At 47.0% G+C, this 15,725-nt stretch overlaps 2 protein-coding genes across 5 annotated transcripts in view; one reads left to right on the top strand and one right to left on the bottom strand.

Annotated features, from left to right (window-relative positions):
- The window catches only part of SMC3 (structural maintenance of chromosomes 3), a 1,169,611-nt gene that overhangs the window by 333,406 nt on the left and 820,480 nt on the right, over positions 1 to 15,725 (bottom strand). The window lies entirely within an intron of this gene.
- The window catches only part of XPNPEP1 (X-prolyl aminopeptidase 1), a 31,024-nt gene continuing 26,929 nt past the window's right edge, over positions 11,631 to 15,725 (top strand). Inside the window, exons 1-2 of the mRNA XM_050976256.1 lie at positions 11,631 to 11,703; positions 13,298 to 13,393. The gene's annotated coding sequence lies outside the window, so the exon portion shown is untranslated. The remainder of the gene's footprint in view (positions 11,704 to 13,297; positions 13,394 to 15,725) is intronic.

Below are 15,725 nucleotides of genomic sequence, written 5' to 3'. Positions count from 1 at the left end.
AGCACTCAAGGTATGTACAGTAAAGGGCAGCACAAAGATCTTCAAACAGGCTCCAGGAGCAGTGGAGCATGGTTTGGGCAGGGGGAGGACCGGTGCCTTGGATCCCAGGGTGTCACCATGGCCGTGCCTCTGCTCAAATGCCATGCAGCTAATTAGTTGTGGGAGCAGCCTTGGTGCCTGCTGGTTGGGTTACCTCCGTGCCACATGCTATTGCTGAGCTATTTCTCCAGCCTGAAGGGCAGGGGGAAATTTACCAGCAGCTTCAGTGAAAACAGGCCGGCAGGCAGTGCTTTGCATCTCCTACACTAAGAATCTTTACTTGGTTCACCACTCATTGTTCTGACAGTTATCTCATTTATTCACTTTTACATCTAAATCTATTCCTCTAAAGCTTATGTTTAGCCTAAAGCTTCAGCATGTGCTAATAGTATTAATCATTCTGGAAATAGCTCTGTCTGCTCTGCTATCAGTAGCTATCTCAATGACACACTGTCCCAGCTCCACACTGCTTCCCTGCTCTCTGGGGGTGGCTCTCCAGCAGGTGCACAGCAGGAAAGGGGGACAGGAGGCAGAAGGAAGCAGAGGGGGATGCCTTTGGGCTGTGCATCCATATTTTAGAGGCTGTGCCAAGGTGCATTTAGCTGCAGTGCTTTTCAGCCCTGGCTCTTTCCGGGGGGTCTGAGCTTCCCCTGTGTGTCCCATCTGTCCTGGAGGAGGCATCACACAACAGGTTCAGCTGGTGAACATGGTCTAGAAAGCTTCCAAGTGGGATCTGATTGTCACAGGCTTTAGGGGCAGATGGGACTTGCAGATAGGAGAGCCAGGTCTTGGAAGTGCTCTGGGGTCCTGCAGTTCAACTAAATGTTGATGTTTCCCATATGGTTTGGTCTTTTTACTAGCTTGACTTCTGTGTATGCTTCCCTTCAGAAAAAGGAAGGATATTCTGGAGGGCTTCAAAACCTTCTCCTGAATATATTAAGAAATAACACCACTGGTGGAATCACCAGCAGAGAAATTAAACTAAGACTAAAAATAGAGATTCTTTTTGCTTTCTTATTAAAATAAAAAAAAAAATGCAAATGCCCAGATCTTGGGCTCTCATGTTTCTTTATCTAATGGACAGTATACAAACAAAAACATCCTCTGGGGCAATGCCATGTTCCCTTCACAATTGCCTGAACCAGTTTTTCCCTTCTTTCTGATTGTATAATATCTCACAGCTAGCTACGGCAATTGTGGAAAAATGCCAGTAACAGTAGTAAGGGTGTAAGTAATACATTGCCAGATTTTTTGAATATAATTTAGCTGCTGAAACCAAATGATGGCTACAAGCATATGACCAGTCACCTGCCTGCTTCCTGGCCCACAGCTTAAGAACTTCAAAATAGTACAAAAATATTTGCCAGTTAATTAAAAAACCTGACTTTTATGAAGGTCAACAGAGATGGCTCTGCCAAGGAATGCACATACAAAAAAAATCCAGCACAATTGGCAAACCACTTCCCATGTCTTAGTTCCCCATTTTAATATAATACAAAGTGCTTGCAGACCTGACTTTTCCATGATCCACAGCAGGTGCCAGAAGAACAAATTCCCACACAGGGCATTTGCTCAGGTAAAGTACTGCTCCACTAAAAGTTGCACATGATGGAGTAGTCATTGAATAGGAAAACATGAGGTCATTTTGAGCTATTGATAATTCATGGAAATGTAAAATATATGGGGCATAAGTGGGAGTGGAGCAGAATACTGCTATGGTAATTGTCCAAGAAATGTTACGCTTTTATTCACAAATCAATTGACAAGTCAACAAGTTCATCTGAGATCATTGTGTATCTGAGGTACTTCTGCAGTACTTGAATTTTAGAACCCTAGTATCCCATAGCAATGTAAAATATTGTATGTGCAGTTGAAATTAATGTAATTACCTGACTTCTTCAGCACTTATCATTTATTTTGACTCTGTGGTCCTTGGGGTAATATTCTTCCCTCAATTCATAGAATACTGTCAGCATTAACAGTGAATCATAGACAGGAGAGAATAATCAGCTTGCAGCTTCATCTCTTTTCCAGCTAACCTTTCGCCATGAAGCATTTTTAAAAGGCTGGAAATGAACATAAAATTGAAAGTTGACTGAGCTACTTCATGGTTTTTACTACAGCAGCAACAATATCTGTGCCACTAAACAAATTTACTGAGAAAATTATTTTTGCTGTCAACACTGTTGGGAAAAAGCCAAAGTTCCCACTCAAATTACAGCAGCACTGCCCAGGCTAAACAAATTTAAAAAGTGAGGATTTTGTGATTTTGTTTTTACTCCCTCCAAAAATGCAGCACATTTCTTGCATCACAAGCTAAGACATCCTGTTCAGCCACATTGTTTTTTAATCAAATGCTTTCCTTTACCTATTGCTTGACATTAACCCATTGCTCCTCCTCTGGATCCTCTCCTCCATTTCTGTGCTCCCATTTCCTTTCTGCTGCTGTGCTTTTTAAGTTAACATCAATTTTAAAAGTTCTCTTTTAATCAGCCCAGGCCTGCTGGCATGAGCTGTCAGCAGTATTCATTTCTCTAGGCTCTTGCCTTGTGTTGCATTGCCTTGGCAACAAGATTTAGCAGCAAGGCAACAGTCTTGAACTTGTCAGAGTCTGTTGCAACGCACGGAGCATGTATTACTCTCCAGCACCTCAGGTTGCTATAACAACTACTAACAATAAAACTCATCTCCTGGCTTTTAAATACAGGAACCTCTACAGTCTGTTTCCTGGCAGGACTGCAGCAATATTGTGTGATTCCTGGCTGGGCTTGTTTTGCCTTCTCCTTCCTTTGTGCACATGATAGCAGCCCAGGAGGGAGGCGCGAGGCCCGGGAAGGAGCTCGGGATGGGCAGCACAGCCCGAGTGGGTGAGCATGGGCACGGCCAGGGCTGAGAGTGGGGCTGGGGGAGCAAAATGCCAAGTGATCCCAGGGACAGAGCAGGGCACAGAGCCCCAGCAGCAAACTCTAAATGCTCCAGACTGGTAATGCTCAGCACCTTCCTGCATCACGTCTTTGGCTGTGGCATTTTGGGTTTTTTCCCCTCTTACAGCAAATACGCCTTGTGTGGTAATAGCATCCTGGGGAGGAGACTGCAGCCAGCAGAGAGGCACTTTTGGTCTCTACTGCCACAAAGTGCTTTCTCCCATCCTTGCAAATGTTCAGCTGGCAGTACTGATGACAATATAGGAGCAGTGTAGTGCGGAAAGTTGGGCAAGGGACCAATGACTGTCATAAGATCATATATCTCAAGCTGGAAGAGACCCATGAGGATCACTGAGTCTAATTCCCTGCTCCTCACAGTATTACCTACAAATAAACCCTATGACTGAGAGCATCCTCTGGATGCTCCTTGAACTCTTGCAGAGTTGGTTCCAGAGATCACCCCCGCTCAGTGAAGAACCTTTTCCTAATGTCTTTCCTAATGAACTTCTCCTGACACAGCTTCATTTCTGTCCTATTGCTGGTCACCTGAGAGAGATCAGCCCCTGCCCATCTCCTGCCTGCTGTGAAGAAGCTGTAGCCTGCTATGAAGACACCCTTCAGTCTCCTCTTCTCCAAGCTGAACAAACCAAGATATCTCAGCTGCTCCTCTCAGTCTTGCCCTCAAGGCCTTTCACTATCTTAGCTGAACTCCTCTGAACACACTCTAATAGTTCAATGACCTTCTTATATTGAGAATAAGAAGGACATCAAACTATCTTATGTTGCACAGAGTACCCTGCAGCACTGCAGGGCAGAATGGGACAATCTCCTCCCTTGACAAGCTGGTGATGCTGTGCCTGGTGCACCTCAGGATGTGGTTGGCCCTTTTGACTGACAGGCACTGTTGATTCCTATTTAATTTGCCATCGACCCAAAGCCCCAGATCTCTTCCTGAAGGGCTTCTCCCCAGCCCCTCCTTCCCAAGCATGTACATATAACCAGGTCTGCTCAACCCCAGGTGATGTTTGTACTGTGCCCTGATCAGCATGGGTTGTCACGATACAAATGTTGCAAATTAAGTCTGAATCACTGGTGCTAGGTATTTAAAAAACCTTTTAGCAGAGACAAGACTGTTAGTGCCAGAGGAGCCCTTTGTGAGGAACATTTTCAGTCAATGAAAATGCAGGATGAGGATGCAAATTGAGCCAGTGCAGAATCACGAACCATGGAAATTTCTCAGCAGCTCACGCAGTGCCCTGTCACATCTCCTTCCTGTGGCTTCATTCATGAGGACAGAGCAAAGCACTCATCCTTTTCCTGTATGTCACATCCATGAGTATCTTGTGCAGACTCAACACCATTCTCACTTTTCCATAACATGGCTCATATTTCTTCAAAGGGACAGAATCCATAACCCGTGACGTGAACAATGGGAAGGCTTGTACAGGAATAACTCAGGATACAGCTCATTTCAAGCGTGGTGAGGGATACAAACAGGAACAGAAAAGAAGCAGCAGATCTTTCCTCCTTTATGAGTGAAGCTCAGGTTCTGCAGCCAGGAAGCACTGCCTGATACAACAGTGGGATGTGGGAGGAGGCAAAGCTCTCACTCTCAGCAAAGGTCTGTTTGTTTAAACAGATTTTATAATGTAAAAATGGTGCTTTTCATTTTCTGCAGTTGCTGCCAGCTGAAGATAGTGGTTGCAGGTGACAGGAGCTGCTGGAGATCTGGTCACACTGCTTTGCACTGGCTGCCTTCCTGTGGAGCCAAAGGCTGAGATCCCTCAGAGTCCCCAAGCACAGAGCACAGCCTGGACCCTCAGGTCTTTTAGAAATGACCCCAAGCAGGACTCATGTGGGTAATGCTGATGATAAAAGAATCAGTGCAGGGCATGAAAGTTGCAGGCAAGGAGCATCCCTGGATATGCATGATCTTTCTACAGAGAGAAAAGTTACCTCATTTGCTTTCTTGGGTTCCTGCTTTCTCCTGTCCAGAGTTTTGAGTAAACATTCCCTGTATGAAGTTGATAAGAGTCAAGGAGCCAGCCTGACAGAGACACCCTGGCCCCCAGATTTCTCTGGAGTGCCTCATATTTCATGTTTCATTTGGGGAAAAAAAAAAAAATCAGCCCAGGTTTTCTCACTCCTAATCTAGAGTTTCGGTTTAAGAGACAAAACCAATTTATCAAATATAATGAGCCTTTATTTTAAGGAAAACAGCTAATTTGAAAAGCCCAGTACTGCAGTTAGATCTCAAGACAGCAGTGTCTAAAGAATTGAAATGTCATAGGTGGGGTCTCAGTTGTCCCAAATCGCTCACAGATGTCAGCTATGGATCACTGTCCCTTGGGCATGAGAGTTAAGGAACACGGCCAGACACCAAAGTAAAGCACCTAAGCCTCACAGTTTGGTGTAATGTGCAGGGCATGTGCCAGCATCCAGGTTTGTGCCCAGGTGCTGATCACAGCCTGGCAATGCCTCATGGCAACTGCAGGTTTGTTCCCATAAGGCCAGGCACAGAACCTGGGCTACATTTTTAAGGTTTAAAGTTCCTACACTGAACACATGTAGAATGTTTAATCCCAACTTTTCTCTGCTTTGTACTGTTATCTGAGACAGACAGTAACCCAATACTTTGTGTCTGGACTCCTGCACTCACTGGAATAAACATCTGTTTCTTGTACTGTGATTCATTTAATATATTATACAGCTCGGGACGCCAAATTATTTCAACACATTCAGGCTCAAGGGATTTTTCAGCAGGTGAGTGGGCCTTGCTCACAAAGGCAGTGACTTTGGGTGGGAACTGGGCTTGTAAAATATGGCCCTTTTATACATTTATACAAATAAATGTCTATTACCCTGCAAATATTAATTAGAAACAAAATCCACTGGCAATCTCAGATGCTAAACTGGTGTCAACATTGGGAGGAGTGCCACAATCCCAAGCCATGGCAGGAGCTCATAGGAGGGCTTTCATTTGCCTCCCAAGCGGATAGGACCTAGCAGACACCTGGCTCCATTAGTTTCATTGCTGGAGCAGATAAGGAAACCTTGTGTAATAAAAATATTTCCCAGGTGTCAGGCCAAAACACGGGCAGTCACACGTCACTGCGCCCTGTTAATGTTTGTGATAGTGAAGACTTTGAGGAAGAATGGCATCACAGGAACTGGATAAAGTCTCTGTTGTGCAATGAGCATGATTTTAAAATTTAGACATGGTATATATCCATAAATATATGCAATATATATACAAGGATATATTTCCTTGGCAGAATGAAGTTTCATGCAGGCTGGACAAATGGTCTCCTAAAGCATTTAACATCAGTGCTGCACCAGTGACCACTGTGGTCTCTTTTGCATACATTAGATCTAGCTTTTCCCATCTCTTTTCCTGCTAGAATGGACAAGGGAAAACTAAGGAGTCCTGGAAATAGCCACAAGGCTCAAATCTGGGCCATTTGCAAAGAGGCAAGTGCAGGTGACAGGGGATGTGTGTGCACTGTGTGGTGTTGAAATGGAGCCAGGCAGGGAACGCAGCAAACAGTTCGTTTTCATCCGAGTCGTTCAAGGTTTGCAGGCAAAGCCTGAACATCTGGCATTTGACTTAAAGGAGCAGACGTGGAAGTACTCAGATATCTACCTGGCCTACTGCTGCCTCCCTTTCCTTTCCAAATGTGGCTGCTGGGAACCACCCAACCATGATCAACTTCCAGTGCTGGCCAGATAAATTGTCCTCCCAAGAAAAGCGAAGATAAGATCTCCAGATAGGCTTGTTTCTTCTCTCCCTGCTATCTTTTCCCTCAAACACAACATTTGTTGTTGCAGTTTCTAGTTTCACTGTTTTCAAACATACAAAATTTATTTTAAACATGATCCAAGAGAACTCATGACACATGTTTGAAACCTTCATTTAACTCAGAGCTGCGAACTAAAAATACAAACAATTTTTTGCTGTTCTCAGGCCCTTCCTTGTCTTGGCACATTACAGCACTGCTGTTATATACTAACAAAACACTGGCATTAATTGTTGTTAGGTAATTTTCTAGGGTGGAAATAGGAAGAAAACTGGACTTGCTGTCCCCCACATGGATATAGGTGTGCCCCTGAGAATGTGACCCTGCCCAGCCAGCACTGAGATGCTCACTTGGGTTGTTGTGAGTAAAATTTTCACGTGACAGTTTGCAGGACAGCCCCTGGAAACACAAACACAAGAGTGTGGGCTATTGTCCAGGCAATCCCAGAGATCACACACCGATGGGAGGGACTGTTCAGTCACGTGTGCAACTTTGTAAAAATGTGTTTTGGACCTGTGTTGGCAGGGAGAAAGTGATCCCACACTTCATCTCCAATCCCCTGCGTGTCTCCTGCTGCATTTCCCAGCTCGGAAAACGTGCTGAGGCTATGGCACTATGGGGCCATGGTAGAGAGCCCAGTGGTTCTGGTGGCACCAGCCTCTGTGTCAGGGAAGCTGGGCTGAGAGCACCCTTTCACCTGTCCAGTGGCCAGGAGATGTCCCAAGCCACTGGCAGACACCACTGGCATCCCCTGCCCTTGGTGAGAACTATGTAAATGCTCAGCTCCTTGCTACAAATCCTCTTTCTATTGCTCTCTCCCGCAACAATTTGCATTACTTTGAGAGGAAAAAAAAAAGTCCTGGTCACAGACTGGTTGCTGGGTCACTTCTGACACCACAATATCACCAAGGTGCCAAACAGCATTTGCCATCAAAAAGCTGTGGGATGCTCGAGATGGGCAGGGGTCATTTTTGGTGATTAGATTGCAAAGCAGGAGTCTAAATTTCACAGGTGCCCCAAAAGAAGAAGGTGAAGGAAATGAAAGGTACAACCACAATAAAGGTGTAATGTGTATAGGAGGGTTGATAAGATAAAACAAGTTCTTTTATGGCTTATTTCCTGGCCTTGATCACTCGATACAGATCAAGATTACAACAGTTAATGGCTGTTATTTGGTGACGTTGGTCTCTGGGAATTTGGTTGTTACTCCTCAGGTCTTTCTCCCTCACCCCTCTCTTTTGTTATCTGATGCAAAAGAAGCATTTTAAGGACATAAAAGATAGCCCAATTAGGAAAATTTAATCCAAAGCAAGGTAGATTGAAGTGCTCCCATAAAATTCTTTGCATCAGAATTTTCACCATTTTATTTGAGTTCAAACAACCACTTAGAAAGGACATTTTCATCTCTTTGAACATTTAATAACATATATCATAGACAGCTCTGCCTGATAAATGAATTATTAAAGATTTTACATTATCTACACAGGCAAGTTCATTAGGACCACTTCAAAGCTTCCCAGAGACTCAAAATGCCCAGGAAACAAGCATCAAACCTTTTGGCTTAACTGGAAAGCTCACTCTGCCTTCTGTTATTTAACTTATTAGCCATATATTATTCAAATGAAATAAATAGTGCTGCCTCCTCTGCTCATCCGGGCAAAGCCTGTAGCAGCAATCCACTGGCTCATTCAGCCTGGCCTGCATGCACCAACCCCCCATGCAATCCAGAGCCCCTCAGGGCTCATCCATGGGCTAAACACTGCTCCTGTTGGCTCAGGTGGTACTGAGATGCTTGCAGTGCTCAGACCCAGGTCCCTGCAGACAGACAGGACAGCAGCTCACATGGCACAGTCACACCTCCACCTGTGACTTGGCTGTTCACTGCAGAGGACTTGTCCCCAGCATAGGCAGGAGATATCTGCAAAATGCTTTGTGACCTGAAAATATCTTTTCTTACAAGATCATTACTCTTCTGGAATGAGGTTCCTATGCAGAATACCCATCAGTTTGTCATTATTAATTCTATCAGGAAGGAAAGCAAATTAGTCTAAATTTCAGTGCTCAATGAGTCAGAACCAGCTAGAAGTCACCTCTGGGCACAGAAACCTTAACAATGTGGCTCTGCAATGCCAGGCACTCAGTAACAACCTAGAAGCTCTTCCAGACATCAATATTTTCCCTTCTGTTTTCTCCTTCCTTTAGCACATTTTTTAGGAGATGGGAACGAAGCTTTCTTTACCTTTATTAAATAAAAAACTTGATGAGGAAGTCAGAATGGGGGCACATTTTGGCCACCAGACAATGCAGTAAGGTGTTTTTGAGTGGTGGCTTAATTCATTTTAAATTACATAGAGACATCAATATCACATTGATAGTCTGTCCACAGTGATGCTTGTTATTTCTGCCCTGAGCTGGGTCCAGAATAGAGAAAGTTAAAAAAATTCAATCCTCTGGTTTGTTCTCCTCTCTTGTTGAGGCTGTAGGAGGGAGTACAGACCTGCTTTCACACTGTAGTTGTTTTCTTTGGACTGGCTGTGGACAGGCAGAATGGCATCTCTCAACCTGGAGCAACTGGGGCAAGTTCTGTGAAAATGCTGAGCTTTCCCCTTCCCTGTCCTCCCCCTGGTACACTGGGATCTGCCAGCAGCCTGATTATTTCATACTGTGCACGCTCCCCAAGTCACACTCCCACATACAAGAAGTATTTTCTTTCCTCCCTGTATTTGATTGCTACTGCTCCCACGGTCCATGAGCTAGCCCAAAGTGATATAATAATGATTTGCTGGCACAAAATAATCAAACAATTTCACTGGCACAGGCTGATTACCTTGTGTTTAGCCTCTGTCCTAAATTCAAACAAACTGAAAATGCTGCAGAATAGGAGAGGAGAAGGCGTCCCCACTTGGAGAGCTGGAAAGGCACATGACAAACATTTGAAATGTTTTGGACTGATCCTTTTCCCTTCCCTGGGCTGGTGCACAGCTCCAGCAGGTGCAGATTTCCACAACCCTCTATTAAAGAGCCACAGCCAAATTTAAAATCTAACCCCAAATTATTATTATTGCTGTTATTGTGAGTCAGAGGAGGCTGAAAGGACTCTTTCACAACCCTGATTGGATTCAGCTGCAGAGTTCACCATCAGCAAATGATGGTGATCATCGTGCCAATGTTGCAGTGCTTTTAAAATGTCCTGACACGTGCTTTAGTATGAAAATCTCTGGATTCTGGCTGGTTTCCAAGAAATTAATCTTCTCAGCAAATATTCTGCAGGGTGAGCATAATGTGGTCTGTAACACAAATGCAAAACACGGCTGTAGTTTACCCCGAGGGGGACACTGATATGTGATGAACTAAATGGGTCTTTTTGGCCCAGACTGCCAGGATTGTAGGAGTCCCTTGTGGGCAAGGCTGAAAGACGAGGTGAGAATAATCGAGAAACAGCAATTAGCTTCACCCAAGGAGGTTAATGAGGAAAGAAATTTTCCTGTTATAACAGTCCCAGTCACCAGCCTCTCCCTCCATCTCTCTTGTCCTTTCTGTCCCTTCTAGGGGACAGTCTGCAATCCCAGCCCCAGCCAATGACCCTTCCAATGCTGGGATGCTGGTTGCAGAACAGACCTTTTATTCTCTTCTGTCGGATTACAAGTTTTGCTGCGCTGTGTTGTACACTACATTGTATCCCAGGGATCTGCAGTGTGGAGAACAGTTGCTGGCCAGGCCTGACTGCAGGGGAGCTGGAAATGCTGAGTCTGGAGAACAGTCTGAGAGAAAAAAAAGCCAGACCCTTTCCAGATGTGCACAGCAAAAGGTCAAGGGGCAAGCTGCAATGTGGGAAATCCGCTTGGATATCTGATATCTTGGATATCAGCACTAGCACCAGTTGCCCAGGGTGGCTGTGCTTCTCCTTTCTTGGAGAAACTCAAAACTCAGAGGACAATCCCTATAGAAGCTGCTCTAGCTTTGAAGCTGGCCTAGTTGGACTGGGTTGGACTGGGGACCTCCAAAAGCCCACTGCTGCAGGCAAACCCCTCTTGTCTGGACACAGTCACAAAGCAGAGCTTTTTCTTTTGCTGTAGCCTTTCTTAGTGGTGATCTCACATCTGCATTTCTGTAACAACCTTCTGCTTCTGTCAGCAGGGTTCACTTATAGCCTATGATACACTGCCAGGGCAGAGCGGGGCCATGGAAGGTGTTTTCATTAGGAAGCATGCATGGCAAATGACCAGATTTTCACAGAATCATAGAATAGTTTGGGTTGGAAGGGACCTTAAAGACCACCTTGTGTTAACCATGGGCACTGGACCTGGTTGCTCAAAGTCCCATCCAGCCTGGCCTTGAGTATTTCCAGGGTTGGAGCATCCACAGCTTCTCTGGGCAACCTGTTTCAGGGCCTCACCACCCCGACAGCACACAATTCCTTCATAGTATGGAATTTCAACCTGTCCACCAGTGTGGTGCTGGGGGAGCCGGTGGCAGCCCCCAGCCTCTGCTGTCCTGCCCGGGCTCCTTCTCTGCCCGCCTTGGGCGGCTCGCAGCCACCGCGGCCCGGGGCCGGCGGGCGCGGGGCCGGGGGCGCTCGCTGCGCGGCCTCCATCGCTCCTCCACGCTGGGTCCTGGAAGTTCGAGGGCGAAGCGGACCGCGGAGGCGAGCGCAGACCGGGGTGTGGGACAGGCGCTTCCCTCCGCTCCGGTCCCTCCCCGCCGGCTGCAGGCACTCCGGTGCCCCGGGCTCCACAGCGCCTTCCCCTCAGCAGGATACGGAGCGCCGGACGGGACGGGGGGGCCCGCTACGTTCAACCGGGCGGCCACGCCGGGCAGCGCGGCGGAGGCGGTGGCGGAGCTTGTCCCGGTCCCGGTCCGTGACATCAGTGGTGACGCTATGGGGGCGGCCCTGGCGGCCCACGTGGGCGCTGACGTGGCGGCGGCGGGCGGGCCGGCGGCAGGTGAGGCGCGGCGAGCGGGGCAGTTCCGGGTGGGTGCCCCGAGCTGATGGCGGAGAGTGGGACCGGTGCCCGGGGCCCGGCCTGGGCATGGCTTTCCCCTCCAGCCGGTTCCCGGCGGGTCTCCAGGCCCAGCCCGGGCGCCCAGGCCGTGCAGGAGATGCGGCACTGACAGCCGGGCCCGGCTGGGGTGGCCAGGCCCAGGCGGCTCCGTCAGTCCTGTGGAGGGCTGGGGGAGGCTTTTAGCCCAGGTGGGCACGAGCATCTCTCTTACGAGGAGTTACGGTGGGAGCTGGGCCGGTTCAGTCTGCAGAAGAAAAGACTGAGAGGGGATCTCATCAATGCATGTAAATGATTTGAAGGTGGCTGCAGGAGGATGGTGCCAGGCCCTTAGAGGTGGTGCCCAGCGACAAGACGAAGAACAATGGCCATAAACTAAAACACAAGAAGCTCCACCTCAACATGAGGAAGAACTTCTTTTCATTGAGGGTAGCAGAGCACTGAACAGGCTGCCCAAGGATGCCTTGGTGTCTTCTTCCCCGGAGACATCCAAAACCCACCTGGACTGTTCCTGTGTCACCTCTTCAGGTGACCCTGCCTTGGCAGGGGGGTTGGACTGGACCAGAGGTCCTTTTCTACCCTAACAATTCTGCCATTCTGTTTGGTGTGTTAGAGGTGCTGCAGGTGCTGTGGAGAGGGGACAAGCAATAGGCTTGTGCCTCAGTTTATGTCTGCCCTGTGTGCAGAGAAGCCAGAGCAGCCTGGCTTTGAGGTGGTGCTGCTGGCTCCCGACTATGCAAGCCAATGTGCTTATTTTGAACAAGACTGTTCATAAAAGAGAAAGCAGAGAGGAAATTATCACAAGAATGAGCATATCTGAAGAAAACATGACATAAACACTCAGGGTGGTCTACACAGCAGCCACAGGCAGACCCAGCTGCAGCCAGACCTGCTGGCCTCCCCTCCCTTCCCCAGTGTGGCACTGGCACACACCCTGACACAGGGGGCCTGGTGGCAGCGGCCCTGACCATTGCTGGTGCCGGGACTCACAGCAGCCCATCACTGTGCGTGCATGTGGGAGGCAGGAGGACATGTTTGCTTCCTCTGGCAGCATTTTCGTGGTTGCTCCTTCCCCCATGTGTCTGATGGAGATGCTGTCCAGGCAGGATCTGGTCTGGGCTCTTGGAGAGCTGCCTCCTGCAGTCTGAGTGAGGTGTAGATAATATATGTCTAGACAGTGGCAGATTTTGGGATCCAGCTCTGACTCTTGTCATGTTACAGTGGTACTTTGCATGTTACTCTTGTTCTGCCTTAATTTCCCCATCTGTAGTATAGGGTGTGGCCCCTGATAAAGTGACTGAGAAAACAAATTGGCATAAACCAGCACACGCTTGCAAGATTTAATCATAAATCTTGACAAGCAAATGCCTGACCCTTGACATTCCCTGTTCCCTCATGGTTCACCCTCAGCTCATCTCTAATCTTACCACCAAGAACACAGTGTTAATGCATTTTCAGCTCATGGCTGGGGGATGAGAATGTTTTATGGGCGGGCAAAGTTTGTTAGCCACTTCAGTTTTGCCCTTTGCTTTCTCAGGCACAGTGGAGCTTACGAAGGCTGAGCAAAGAGCTGGATGGTATTTTGTGTGAGCAGAGACAAGTGGCATCCAGACGTGGGGAACTGCAGAGACAGGTAACAAGGGAGCCTGATACCTTTGAAAAAGTTAGGGCAGGAAATGGGGGGGTTCTTGCACTGCTACAGGCACTACCTTAATTTCAGTCTCATTTTAATCTCTGGACTGATTAAATAATGTTAGAAATAATGATAGAGAAGCTGTTTTAACTTTGTAGAGGCTTGTAATTATGGCCAAGGGAGGAAAAGTCACTTGTTAAGACTTATAGGGGTGACCAGAGTAAATGGCTACCAAGTATCTCTGAGAAAACAGCTTCTATTTCTCTGGAAACTGAAGACAACTTTTATTGTAAAGTTTGTGAAGAATATTTTGAAAGTCGTTTCTTAAAATGTAGGGGTTATCCAATTAGAAGTACTCCTGAAGTTGGGTTTTGTTGCTAATCTATCTTAGTTGTGTTTTTAATATCGAAAGCAAATCTTTCAGCAGTGAGAATAATTTTAAAATGATTTTTTTTTTTGTCCTTGAGAGAATCTCATCTCGCTAAGAAAACCATGGCTTGTCAGCAAGGAGCTTTATTAAAAGGCAAAGCCTTGTCATGCCTTGCCTATTTATATGAGACTTCTAGACTCCTGGAGACAAAGCACAGGCCAAGAAACGAAGCTGTGTCCTTATGAGTTGGTAGAAGGAGATTCTTTTCTGCTGGCTAGTCACTGTGTTGTTGTTCTCTCTTCTGTGTGTTTCACTCTATCTGAACCTAAATCAGCAGCAACGTTATAGAGTGTTAGAGCAGCTCACTGTGGAGGACAAACAGAAACAATCACAGTATTATAAAGTTCAGTGTAGCTTGCAAACACTGTATAAAACAATGACGTTTGTGCTGGAAATAAATCTGAGGTGTAACCCCCTGCAAAGGGATGAGATACCAGTTTGAGGATACACTAGTGTGGTGCCTTTTGAGATTGATTTGCTTATTGTCTTCTGGGTTTTAAAAGACAGTTTACCTGTGTACCTGACTCTGTGGGCAGAGTCAGTCTCACACAAGTCTGATGTGCTCTAAACTTCCTGTGATGAGACATGTGCGAGGTGGCCTTGGGTTTTCTTTACACCTGAATGCATCAGATCTTGGTTAAGTTTGTGATTTGGTCACAGCACTACTGTGTGGTCAAATCAAACCTTGTGAAAGGGAGGCAGCTCTTCTGCCTTCCTGTTCAGATGGCAAGCATCTCAGAGCAGGGACTGTGCCTTATTGTGTTGTGCCATCAGAGTGTAATGTCATCTGGGACTCCTGGTAGCTACTGAGGTGTAAATAGAATAAGTGCCTGGATAAGCAAAAAATGTTTGAGACTTGCATGCTGTTTGCTTCTCCCCTCTATGACCTGCTTGTAGACATGGCTGTGAAATGAGCTGTGAAATTAACTGGTCAGAATAAAATATTTCATATCATGGCCTTCAAGCAGCACATAACCCACCTTGCCCTGGAAAGTGACAGCATTAAAGTTAAAAGAGTTCTTAAAAATGCGAGAGGCCTGGAGAGAAAATTGGGAAGGGGATTATTCCACTTTGGGCATGCTTTGGAGATATGAGTGAAGAAAAAGGTGGAGAACCTCTGAGGTTCAGGCTGCTTGATTTTCATAGTTTTTCTGGCCAGTCATCCTCTGCAGCCAGCGTGTGCCTCCCACTGCAGCCATCTCTTGTGCCAGCACAGCAGCAGGGCCTGACGCGTCACTGTGCCGGGCGCTCACAGCGGGTGCTGGCTGCTGAGGGTTTTGGGGAAGCACATTGAGAGGCTGGTGTTCACTGCAGTGCCAAAGACATCCATTGCAAAAACACAGCCAGGGAAGCTGGCCTGTGCCCTTGGTTTTCCCTCTCATCTGCTGTGTGCCATCCAGGCTGTGCCCCACCCCACCTGACACCAGCTGAGATCTGCAGAGCATTTGCCAAAGGTCTTTAGAGAACGTTCCCGTAAGCATCCTTAGTTGTCCTCTGGCAGTCACTTGTGAGAGCTCAATGGGCTGTTCCTTCTGTTACAGTTGGGCTCTTGCTAGGTGAACTAGTATGCACCCCTGAGGTCAGTGTAGCCAGTGAATACATCCCTCTGAATGTCCTTGGGAGCAGATTTCTTTTGTCTGAGTTAATTCAGTCAGCAGTTCATGATGAAACTCTGGGCTACAGTAAAACCTCTAAAAGTTACATATATAATTGGTCCATTTCTGAGTTCCTGGTGTGCATGTCTTCCTCTCCCAGCAGCCAGTGCTCCTGTGGTGGATAAGCCACAGCATCCCTGGCCCTAAAGTGAAAAAACTGAGAGTTTCTCTCAGTGCACTTGATAGGTGGGGTGGTTCTGATCCGTGGATACTTGGCTCCCTTGCCAGGACCTTTCTTGGCTGTCAC

Source organism: Serinus canaria, chromosome 6 (genome assembly GCF_022539315.1).
Source record: "Serinus canaria isolate serCan28SL12 chromosome 6, serCan2020, whole genome shotgun sequence".
NCBI classification, from domain to species: Eukaryota; Metazoa; Chordata; class Aves; order Passeriformes; family Fringillidae; genus Serinus; species Serinus canaria.
This window is presented reverse-complemented; position numbering and strand designations above follow the sequence as displayed.